General features: G+C 46.1%; 1 protein-coding gene across 1 annotated transcript in view; it reads right to left on the reverse strand.

Moving 5' to 3' along the window:
- The window catches only part of LOC124719628 (voltage-gated potassium channel subunit beta-2), a 1342624-nt gene that overhangs the window by 1031722 nt on the left and 298562 nt on the right, over positions 1-12340 (reverse strand). The window contains exon 2 of the mRNA XM_047244844.1: positions 9849-9936. The gene's annotated coding sequence lies outside the window, so the exon portion shown is untranslated. The remainder of the gene's footprint in view (positions 1-9848; positions 9937-12340) is intronic.

The following is a 12340-nucleotide window of genomic DNA, read 5'->3' on the forward strand; positions in this document are numbered from 1 at the left end:
GTAACAAAAGGGCATATCAGCTCACTTCATTATAGCGATGAACGGCAGAAGACATACATATTACAAGGGAAGTTTTTTTGTTATTCTTAATTTTTTGGTTTCATCGACTTGATTTAGCAGCTAACCTCGAATAATTTGCTTAATTTTTAGTGCAAGAAAATTAATTTTAAAACAATTTTCGTGTATCTTTCAAATACAAAACATTACATTTAGGAAGGCTCTAATTATTTTTAAGTTTGGTTGTTTCCGATTCGCATTACCTGCCAGTTAGGTTTCTTTGAAAAAAATTTTGGGTCAGTAGGAAAAGCAGTGCTTATCCACTTGAAAAGACATAGATTGCCATAAAATTGTATTTACTTATTATCTCAAAAACATTTGTTCAGAAGGAGCTTCCAAACCAAAAACTTTATTACTGCGAACTTAATTATTATTATTATTGCTGCATTAATTTTAATAATGCAACATAAAAATCTAAGTTTTACTAAGCGTGTGGCGCAAGTATGATGAGAAAACCACATTTTATTTATGCTTCCATTAAGTCTCTGCTTTGCCTACGAACTCAGAGACAACGTGAAATATATACAGGGTGTAAATGATTATTGTTTACAACGTAGCATAGCTATGTAGTGGAAGTCGAAGCGAAGAATTTTATACAAGACTCTTGTGGTCTATTAGGTTGGGAAACAGCCACCAACAGGTTTACAAGACTACATGAGCTGTAGCCCATGCGCATCGCGTGAGATTTTCATGTTCTCTTCTCCATCCCCCTACACATCGTAATCGATTGTTTCGCAATTGTTGCTTGCATTAGCTTGTTATTTCTTCACTGCCTAATAATTACAAGTTTGTCTGTTTGTTGTATCTGCTCGTAACGGGCAACACATCGTCCGTAATTGGCGAGCAGTCTGTACTCGGGGCCGGTTTTCCGTGCGCCATCCTATATTATTCCCCTGCGATCAGCCACACAAGGCTACGGTTGGCTAAACGAGAGGTTCTGCAGAATCACAGAAATTACTTCTAAAAGTGTGTAAGAATTCTGTAACGAATAAAAACTCTACAGGGGGGACGCAAGTGCCCCCTCTTGGTGCTCTCCATCCTTCGGTCACCTACACTACTGGTTTTCAGTTTTTCATAAGAACCATATACCAAGCACAAATGAACGGTGAACGAGTAAAAATGAACGGTTCCCAAAAAAGAACGATCAGCAGTGAACTAGTTCCCAGGAATGAACGAGTCTGCTCATCTCTACTAAGGACATCACTAACATCCATGTCCGAGGCAGGATTCGAACCTGTGACCAGAGCAGTCGCTCGGTTCCGGACTGCAGCGCCTAGAAGCGCTCGGCCACGTCCTTAATTTCACTAGAGCCCAAAATTAAAGCAAATTTTCGAAGGTTGCGTTTATTTTGCCATAAAACAGTATAAACAGGTTATAGTAAAGCAGAGACCACGGAACGTAATCAACAGCAACATACATAACGGTAGACAAAAATATTGTTCGTTTTTTCCACCATAACGGATTTGCACACACATTCTGGCAACTGGTTAATGTGCTCAGTATGGGATGGTTCAAATGGTTCAAATGGCCCTGAGCACTATGGGACTTAACATCTGAGGTCATCAGTCCCCTAGAACTTAGAACTACTTAAACCTAACTAACCTAAGGACATCACACGCATCCATACCCGAGGCAGGATGCGAACCTGCGACCGTAGCGGTCGCGCGGTTGCAGACTGTAACGCCTAGAACCGCTCGGCCATCCTGGCCGGCTGTATGGGATGTGACCACGTCTCGCAGCAATACAGCCCCTACAACTGTAAGGTGGCTACAATTTCGCACCTTACAAGAACTCATCCACATACCGGGTGATCAAAATGTCAGTATAAATTTGAAAACCTTAATAAACCACGGCATAATGTAGATAGAGAGGTAAAAATTGACACAAATGCTTCGAATGACATGGGGTTTTATTAGAACAAAAAAAAAGTTCAAAAAATATCCGACGGATGGCGCTGGACAGCAGGTAACTGCTACGGTGACGGGTGAGAGGTACGCCGATATGTTACAGAATCGCATCATCCCCAGCCTGGCTGATAAACACCTGCTGGAAGGTACGATGTTTATGCAGGATCGCGCTCCACCCCATATTGCTAGACGCGTGAAACACAGAGAGGAGAAGACAGCATTAGAGTATATTAGTCAGAGGACCGCCTTCTGCCGTCCTAGTGTTTGAAATAGTTTATTTGTGGCTGGAGTTCTTCCATCGTCGCAGACGAGTACGAGAACCATCACTTCGACGCACCGGACGCAGAACATACGGTGATGTCGCAAATTGCTTCGGCTTATTAGGGCTATAAAAGCTAAACAGCTGTGATCACGTTAGTTTATTTCCACTGAGGCTCCACACCACCGTAGATCATCTTTGAAAGTTGTGTCTTCTAGTGCCTGGTATGTAGACAACGTCAGTCATTTCGCGTTATTGATATTAGACCGCGCAGTCATTATAACGGCCAGAGTCAGGCAACTGATTAGTAATTTTACTTAGCAAATGTAAACTTTGTAATGTTAGTTTTTTTTTTAAATCTACACTACTGCCCATTAAAATTGTTTCACCAATAAGAAATGCAGATGATAAACGGGTATTCTTTGGACACGTATATTATACTAGAACTGACATGTGATTACATTTTCACGCAATTTGGGTGCATAGACCCTGATAATCAGTACCCAGAACAACCACCTCTAGCCGTAATAACGGTCTCGATACGCCTGGGCATTGAGTCAAACAAAGGTCGGATGGCGTGTACAGGTACAGCAGCCCATGCAGCTTCAACACGATACCACAGTTCATCAAGAGTAGTGACTGGCGTATTGTGACGAGCCAGTTGCTCCGCCACCATTGATCAGACGTTTCCAGTTGGTGATAGATCTGGAGAATGTGCTGGCCAGGGCAGCAGTCGAACATTTCCTGTATCCACAGCGACCCGTACAGGGCCTGCAACATGCGATCGTGTATTATCCTGCTGAAATGTAGGGTTTCGCAAGGATCAATGAAGGGTAGAGCAACGGGTCATGATACATCTGAAATGTAACGTCCACTGTTCAAAGTACCGTCAATGCAAACAAGAGGTGACCGAGACGTGTAACCAATGGCACCCCATACCATCACGCCAGGTGATACGCCAGTATGGCGATGACGAATACACGCTTTCAATGTGGGTTCACCGACATGTCGCAAACACCGATGCGACCATCGTGATGCCGTAAACATTCCTGCAACCAGGTTCGTCGTCGAGTACACCATCGCAGGCGCTCCTGTCTGTGATGCAGCGTCAAGGGTAATCGCAGCCACGGTCTCCGAGCTGATAGTCCGTGCTGCTGCAAACGTCGAATTTTTCGTGCAGATGGTTGTTGTCTTGCAAACGTCCCCATCTGTTGACTCAGGGACCGAGACGTGGGTGCACGATCCGTTACAGCCGTGCGGATAAGATGCCTGTCATCTCAACTGCTAGTGATACGAGGCCGTTGGAATCCAGCACGGCGTTCTGTATTATTCTCCTGAACGCACCGATTCCATATTCAGCTAACAGTCATTGGATCTCGACCGACGCGAGCAGCAATGTCGCGATACGATAAACCGCAATCGCGATAGGCTACAATCAGACCTTTATCAAAGCCGGAAACGTGATGGTACGCATTTCTCCTCCTTACTCGTGGCATCACAACAACGTTTCACCAGGCAACGCCGGTGTATGAGAAATCGGTTGGAAACTTTCCTCATGTCAGCACGTTGTAGGTGTCACCACCGGCGCCAACCTTGTGTGAATGCTCTGAAAAGCTAATCATTTGCATATCACAGCATCTTCTTGCTGTCGGTTAAATTTCGCGTCTGTAGCACGTCAGCTTGGTGGTGCAGCAATTTTAATGGCCAGTAGTGTACAATAAATATATAAGCAGGAACAAGGTTTATCATTTAGTATGATTAGTTGCCTTCATCATTCATTTATGTTTAGACTGTAATTTATAGAATTAAAAGATCCTAAGATCTGGTTCAGGGGGTTGTCAGACAGGGCCAAATCTTCATTTCAGCATTTATTATTCTCCGTTGCGCACATTCATTTTACACCCGCCTGGGGTAGCATCTTGGACAACGACAGAGCATGCTGTGAATGATGTCAGCACTCTCACGTTGAGGCTATAAGCCCATTCTATCTGCGGAGCTGGAGAGAGGTTGGTGGATGTTGATGCAACCCGCCTCCCTGGTACATTCCAGATATGCTCTATGGGACTCAAATCGAGAGAGCCATGCGTGCAGTATCTCGCTTCTCCAAGAAAACATCAACCGCTCCTGCTGTAGGAGATCGATCGTTATCGTCCACCAATACGAAATCCGGTCCCGCACCACCTCGCAACAACCTTACATGAGGTCCCAATGGGCGGCCGGGGTGGCCGAGCGGTTCCAGGCGCTACAGTCTGGAACCTCGCGACCGCTACGGTCACAGGTTCGAATCCTGCCTCCGGCATGGATGTGTGTGATGTCCTTAGGTTACTTAGGTTTAAGCAGTTCTATGTTTTAGGGGATTGTTGACCTTAGAAGTTAAGTCCCATAGTACTCAGAGCCATTTGAACCATTTTTCTGAGGTCCCAATACCTGACAGCAGTTAAACCTTTCCCTTTCACCTGTACAATTTCATGAAGAGGTGTTCGTGTGGTCAACATAGTCCCTGCCCATATGATTAGTGATCATACTCGATATTGGCCTCTTTCCGCAATGTCCGGGTCTCGAAATCGTGTTGCACATTCCCTTCAGATGCGGATCTGTCGAGAATCACTCTCCAGACCAAATCGGTACTCATCTACGAAAAGAACGTTTGCCCGCTGTTCGCCTGTCCAGGTGGCATGTTGACGACTCCACTCTAGACGTTCCATTCTGTGAAGAAGCGTCAGAGGTACACATACAGCAGGTATCCGACAATGAAGGTAGCTCTGTCGAAGCCTTCTGTACACAGTTTGCCTCGATACAACACGTCCAGGGGATGCTGCGAGGTCAGACGCCAGTTGCCGTGCAGTACTGAGGCGGTACCGTCGCGCCCTTACAGCCAGATAACGGGCCTCTCTTTCTGATGTAACACTTGGTCGGCCCTGCCCCGGTCTTCGGACACTGGTTCGGTCTCTATAAACTGTCGCCGAACCGAGAACAACGATTCACATTCAGCCATCGGACCACATCAGTTTGAGACTGCTGCTTCCATTCTTCTTATGTCCCTCCACCGCAGAGAGTCTGTTAAGCATTTTCTCTGCGCCATACTGCACCGTCTGTGAGTGTTTTATGGTACTGGAGCGAGCAGTAGAGTGTAAGAACTGTAGGGGAAGACATGGATTGGTTCGTTGATTGGGGTTGAAGCGACCAAACACCAAGGTCGTCAGCCCCTTGTTTCAAATGTGGTCCATTCAGACAGACTGTCATCTCAGAAAAGTCAGAACGATAAAAGGTAACAAGCTAAAAAAACGTAAAAGTGCAGTCGTGTTGTCAGATGGCTCTGAGCACTATGGGACCTAACATCTGAGGTCATCAGTCCCCTAAACCGAGAACTACTTAAACCTAACTAACCTGACATCACACACATCCACGTACCGACCCATAAAAATACACTATGTGATGAAAAGTATCCGGACACCTGGCTGAAAATGACGTACAAGTTGGTGGCACCCTCAATCGGTAATGCTGGAATTCAATATGGTGTTGGCCCAGCCTTAGCCAGCTGACAGCTTCCACTCTCGTAGGCATTCGTTCAACCAGGTGCTGCAAGTTTTCTTGGGGAATGGCAGCCCATTCTTCACGAGTTGCTGCACTGACGAGAGGTATCGATATCGCTGGCTGAGGCCTGGCACAAAGTCGGCGTTCCAAAACACCCTAAAGGTGTTCTATAGGATTCAGGCCAGGACTGTGTGCAGGCCAGTCCATTACAGGGATGTTATTGTGGTGTAACCACTCCGCCACAGGCCGTGCTCTATGAAAAGGTCCTCGATCGTGTTGAAAGATGCAATCGCTATCCCCGAATTGCTCTTGAACATTTGGAAGCAAGAAGGTGCTTAAAACATCAAAGTAGGCCTGTACTGTGGTAGTGCCACACGAAAGAACAAGGGGTGCAAGTCCCCTCCATGAAAAACACGACCACACCGTAACACCACCGCCTCCGAATTTTACTGTTGGCACTAGACACGCTGGCAGATGATGTCACCGGGCATTCGCCATACCCACACCCTGCCATCGGATAGCCACATTGTGTACCGTGATTCGTCACTCCACACAACGTTTTCCCAGTGTTCAATAATCCAACGTTTATGCTGCGTAGACCAAGCGAGGCGTCGTTTCGCATTTACTGGCGTGATGTGTGGCTTATGATCAGCTGCTCGACCATGATATCCGAGTTTTCTCACTTCCCGCCTAACTGTGATAGTACTTGCAGTGGATGCTGATGGAGTTTGGAATTCCTGTTCATGGTCTGGATAGATATCTGTCTATTACACATTACGACCCTCTTCAACTGTCGGCGGTCTCTTTCAGTCAACAAACGAGGTCGGCCAGTACGGTTTTGTGCTGTAAGTGTCCCTTCACCTTTCCACTTCACTATCATATTGGAAACAGTGGACCTAGGGATGCTTAGGAGTGTGGAAATTTCTCCTACAGACATATGACACAAGTGACACCGAATCAAATGGTTCAAATGGCTCTGAGCACTATGTGACTTAACTTCTGAGGTCATCAGTCGCCTAGAACTTAGAACTACTTAAACCTAACTAACCGAAGGACATCACACACATCCATGCCCGAGGCAGGATTCGAACCTGCGACCGGAGCGGCCGCTCGGCTCCAGACTGTAGCGCCTAGAACCGCACGGCAAATCCGGACACCCAATCACCTGACCACGTTCAAAGTACGTGAGTTCCGCGGAGCGTCCCTTTCTGCTCTCTCACGAAGTCTAATGACTACTGAGGTCACTGATATGGGGTACCTAGCATTACGTGGCAGCACAATGCACCTCATATGAAAACCGTATGTTTTTGGGGGTGTCACGATACTTCTGATCCCACAGTGTACTTGACTGAGAAGAAGCGCCACTTGTTAAAAAAACTCACAACAGGCGGGAGAGTAGTGTGCTGACCACATTCGACGCCATATCCGCACTCAATGACATTGTAAGTAGGCTGTTTAGGTTTTTATATTGGTAACGCCACGTAGCGCTCTGTATGAAATTCACTGGCTGTGCTGTGTGCAGTCTGTGGCTGGTTGGACTAACTGTTGTAATATTCGCTATTGTAGTGCTGGGCAGTTGGATGTGAACAGCGCGTAGCGTTGCGCAGTTGAAGGTGAGCCGCCAGCGGTGGTGGATGTGGGGGAGAGAGATGGCGGAGTTTTGAGAGCGGATGATCTGGACGTGTGTCCGTCAGAGACAGTAAATTTGTAAGACTGGATATCACGAACTGATATACATATTATAACTTTTGAACACTATTAAGATAAATACATTGTTTGTTCTCTATCAAAATCTTTCATTTGCTAACTATGCCTATCAGTAGTTAGTACCTTCAGTAGTTTGAATCTTTTATTTAGCTGGCAGTACTGGCGCTCGCTGTATTGCAGTAGTTCGAGTAACGAAGATTTTTGTGAGGTAAGTGATTCTTGAAAGGTATAGGTTATTGTTAGTCAGGGCCATTCTTTTGTAGGGATTACTGAAAGTCACATTGCGTTACGCTAAAAATATTGTGTCAGTTTAGTGATGATCAGAAAAAGTAAAGAGAGAAATGTCTGAGTACGTTCAGTTTTGCTCAGCTGTTTGAGAATCAAATAACGTAAGGGGTTTACCAGCACAGTAATTGATTAATTTTTCTAAGGGGACGTTTCAACATCTAAAGGCTGAGGATGACACGGCGACCGGTCGGTACCGTTGGACCATCCAGCTCTGTTCAGACGGTGTTATCTTTGTTTTTAAGAGTATTTTCATAATTTATCTCAATATGTAACCATTCGATTTTTTTTTTCCTCTTGGCGATTTGCATTGCCAATTTCTACCTATCAAATCACCTGCTGTTTTAAAAGTTGAACATATATTAATGGTAATGGATATAAACTGTTTGTAAATTATCGAATGGTAGCGTTACAGTATGGATTAGTAGCCTCCAATGGTATGATGGTCATATCATGTGACAATTGTAGTCGAAGACACATTTGTCAGATCGTCGCATAATTCTAGAAAGCAACAACAACACCGTTATACACTCCTGGAAATGGAAAAAAGAACACATTGACACCGCTGTGTCAGACCCACCATACTTGCTCCGGACACTGCGAGAGGGCTGTACAAGCAATGATCACACGCACGGCACAGCGGACACACCAGGAACCGCGGTGTTGGCCGTCGAATGGCGCTAGCTGCGCAGCATTTGTGCACCGCCGCCGTCAGTGTCAGCCAGTTTGCCGTGGCATACGGAGCTCCATCGCAGTCTTTAACACTGGTAGCACGCCGCGACAGCGTGGGCGTGAACCGTATGTGCAGTTGACGGACTTTGAGCGAGGGCGTATAGTGGGCATGCGGGAGGCCGGGTGGACGTACCGCCGAATTGCTCAACACGTGGGGCGTGAGGTCTCCACAGTACATCGATGTTGTCGCCAGTGGTCGGCGGAAGGTGCACATGCCCGTCGACCTGGGACCGGACCGCAGCGACGCACGGATGCACGCCAAGACCGTAGGATCCTACGCAGTGCCGTAGGGGACCGCACCGCCACTTCCCAGCAAATTAGGGACACTGTTGCTCCTGGGGTATCGGCGAGGACCATTCGCAACCGTCTCCATGAAGCTGGGCTACGGTCCCGCACACCGTTAGGCCGTCTTCCGCTCACGCCCCAACATCGTGCAGCCCGCCTCCAGTGGTGTCGCGACAGGCGTGAATGGATGGACGAATGGAGACGTGTCGTCTTCAGCGATGAGAGTCGCTTCTGCCTTAGTGCCAATGATGGTCGTATGCGTGTTTGGCGCCGTGCAGGTGAGCGCCACAATCAGGACTGCATACGACCGAGGCACACAGGGCCAACACCCGGCATCATGGTGTGGGGAGCAATCTCCTACACTGGCCGTACACCACTGGTGATCGTCGAGGGGACGCTGAATAGTGCACGGTACATCCAAACCGTCATCGAACCCATCGTTCTACCATTCCTAGACCGGCAAGGGAACTTGCTGTTCCAACAGGACAATGCACGTCCGCATGTATCCCGTGCCACCCAACGTGCTCTAGAAGGTGTAAGTCAACTACCCTGGCCAGCAAGATCTCCGGATCTGTCGCCCATTGAACATGTTTGGGACTGGATGAAGCGTCGTCTCACGCGGTCTGCACGTCCAGCACGAACGCTGGTCCAACTGAGGCGCCAGGTGGAAATGGCATGGCCAGCCGTTCCACAGGACTACATCCAGCATCTCTACGATCGTCTCCATGGGAGAATAGCAGCCTGCATTGCTGCGAAAGGTGGATATACACTGTACTAGTGCCGACATTGTGCATGCTCTGTTGCCTGTGTCTATGTGCCTGTGGTTCTGTCAGTGTGATCATGTGATGTATCTGACCCCAGGAATGTGTCAATAAAGTTTCCCCTTCCTGGGACAATGAATTCACGGTGTTCTTATTTCAATTTCCAGGAGTGTATAAAGATTGCTAAACCAGTTTTCGAATGGATTCTGATAACAGTACCAAACATCCTTATTAGCCGACACGTAAAAAGCGTCCTCTGATTGGGTAACACACTGTAGCAGCGCGCAACTTGAGGACCGTGCTGTGCGGGCACGCACTCACCTGTTGGCGGCGGACGCCTGCGTGTCGCAGTGGGTGCGTGCAGCTCACGCATCGCTCGCCGCCGACCACGCTTCACCGGGCTGCCAACCTGCCGGAGACAAAAAGAAACAATCTGCAGCAGTGAACACAAATACCCCACCCTGCCGAGCAGCTGGGACCCACACACAGGTCGCTCACTCACTCCTCATGTATTCACAGCTCTGCTCTCACGCACTATATACACGGTGGTCCACTGATCGTGACCGGGCCAAATATCTCACGAAATAAGCGTCAAACGAAGAAACTACAAAGAACGAAACTCGTCTAGCTTGAAGGGGGAAACCAGATGGCGCTATGGTTGGCCCGCTAGATGGCGCTGCCATAGGTCAAACGGATATCAACTGCGGTTGTTTTTAAACAGGAACCCTGTAACACCTACAACGCCTCTCGGTGTTAATAAAGCGAAATAGCTCCCAAATTAGCTCCCATGCCCTGGAAATATAAATTCATAAAATGTCCCAAGCCCCTCCACAAGTAGTAATTTACGAAATAGAAATAAGAGACAAATAGAGGGAAATCTAGAGTAGAAAAATAACAGAAAAAGAAAAGAATTTTAATCATACATTTTGGAAGCATGGGAGGGGGGAAACACGATAGAAATAGTTAAATTATTTGTTATTCTTATATATGAGAAAATCAATATTATAGTCACAGAACGCAGGTCTTGAACACCAAAGATAGCGTTTACTAAACTATAAATAGACATACAATGCAATTATGATACTCCAGTCTCTATCCTCTAGTCTGTTTGAAGTCAATTAGGACGTACAGCTTTAGGAAGCAACAATAGGAGCTTTATTAAACCAGGGCGCAACAATAAATCGCGATGAGATTGTTTTTTGGGAAGCATTAATTTCAGAACAGAATTAGAACGTTTGTCATATTAGAGGAACGGGGAGGTGATCAATAATCTCTCTGACTTTAACGTCACTTCGTGTGAAGATTTAAATATTTTACGGAATTAACGATTTTTGGACATATTCGGACTTTGTATTGTGATAGTGGAAAAGCTTTACTTCACGCGACTAGTAATCATAATTCGTGACAGTTTATGGATATTAAACGGGAACAATCTTTTTATCGAAAGTGACAGAACATTGTTTAGTATCTCTGATATTGACGGGATTCAGATTAGATACTTATTCAAAGAACCCCTTTGAATGCGATCGTGTGAATGAACCGATTTATTAATAATTATTGTTAAATAAAATAACGTGTTAATTTGAAACTGACTATTCGTCTTGAACTTTACTTCGATTTAGGTTGATAAATAATTAGGTTACGTAATTTTCACCAAGAATAAACTGCGGACTAGTAACTGAAACAAGTGAACGAGAATCTATTGTAAACACTAGTATTAATTTACTTATGATTTTTTCCTTCAGAACTGGGAAGACAATACGCGTAGTGACTCACTGGGGTTAATTTAAGAACTAGCCGGGATAAAACAAAACCCCTCAATACCAGTCAATGTATCGATAAATTAACATTCCTACTTTTATGCAAGATACGGAAGTAGGGATAGAAAAAATGGTCGCTACAACCCCCATTTTGTATCACATATTCGTGTAGTACGTAAAGAAATATAGAAATTCCAGTTGGACCACTTTCTCGCTTTGTGATGGCGCTGCAATAGTCACAAACATACAAGTACGTGGTATCACGTAACATTCCGCCAGTGCGGACAGTATTTGCTTCGTGATACATTACCCGTGTTAAAATGGACCGTTTACCAAATGCGGAAAAGGTCGATATCGTGTTGATGTACGGCTATTGTGATCAAAATGCCCAACGGGCGTGTGATGTGTATGCTGCTCGGTATCCTGGACGACATCATCCAAGTGCCCGGACCGTTCGCCGGATAGTTACGTTATTTAAGGAAACAGGAAGTGTTCAGCCACATGTGAAAAGTCAACCACGACCTGCAACAAATGATGATGCCTAAGTAGGTGTTTTAGCTGCTGTCGCGGCTAATCCGCACATTGGTAGCAGACAAATTGCGCGAGAATCGGTAATCTCAAAAACGTCGGTGTCGAGAATGCTACATCAACATCGATTGCACCCGTACCGTATTTGTATGCACCAGGAATTGCATGGCGACGACTTTGAACGTCGTGTACAGTTCTGCCACTGGGCAGAAGAGAAATTACGGGACGGTGACAGATTTTTTGCACGCGTTCTATTTAGCCACGAAGCGTCATTTACCAACAGCGGTAAAGTAAACCGGCATAATATGCACTATTGGGCAACGGAAAATCCACGGTGGCTGCGACAAGTGTAACATCAGCGACCTTGGCGGGTTAATGTATGGTGCGGCATTATGGGAGGAACGATAATTGGCCCCCATTTTATCGATGGCAATCTAAATGGTGCAATGTATGCTGATTTCCTACGTAATGGTCTACCGATGTTATTACAAGATGTTTCACTGCATGACAGAATGGCGATATACT

Source organism: Schistocerca piceifrons, chromosome 11 (assembly GCF_021461385.2).
Source record: "Schistocerca piceifrons isolate TAMUIC-IGC-003096 chromosome 11, iqSchPice1.1, whole genome shotgun sequence".
NCBI lineage: Eukaryota > Metazoa > Arthropoda > Insecta > Orthoptera > Acrididae > Schistocerca > Schistocerca piceifrons.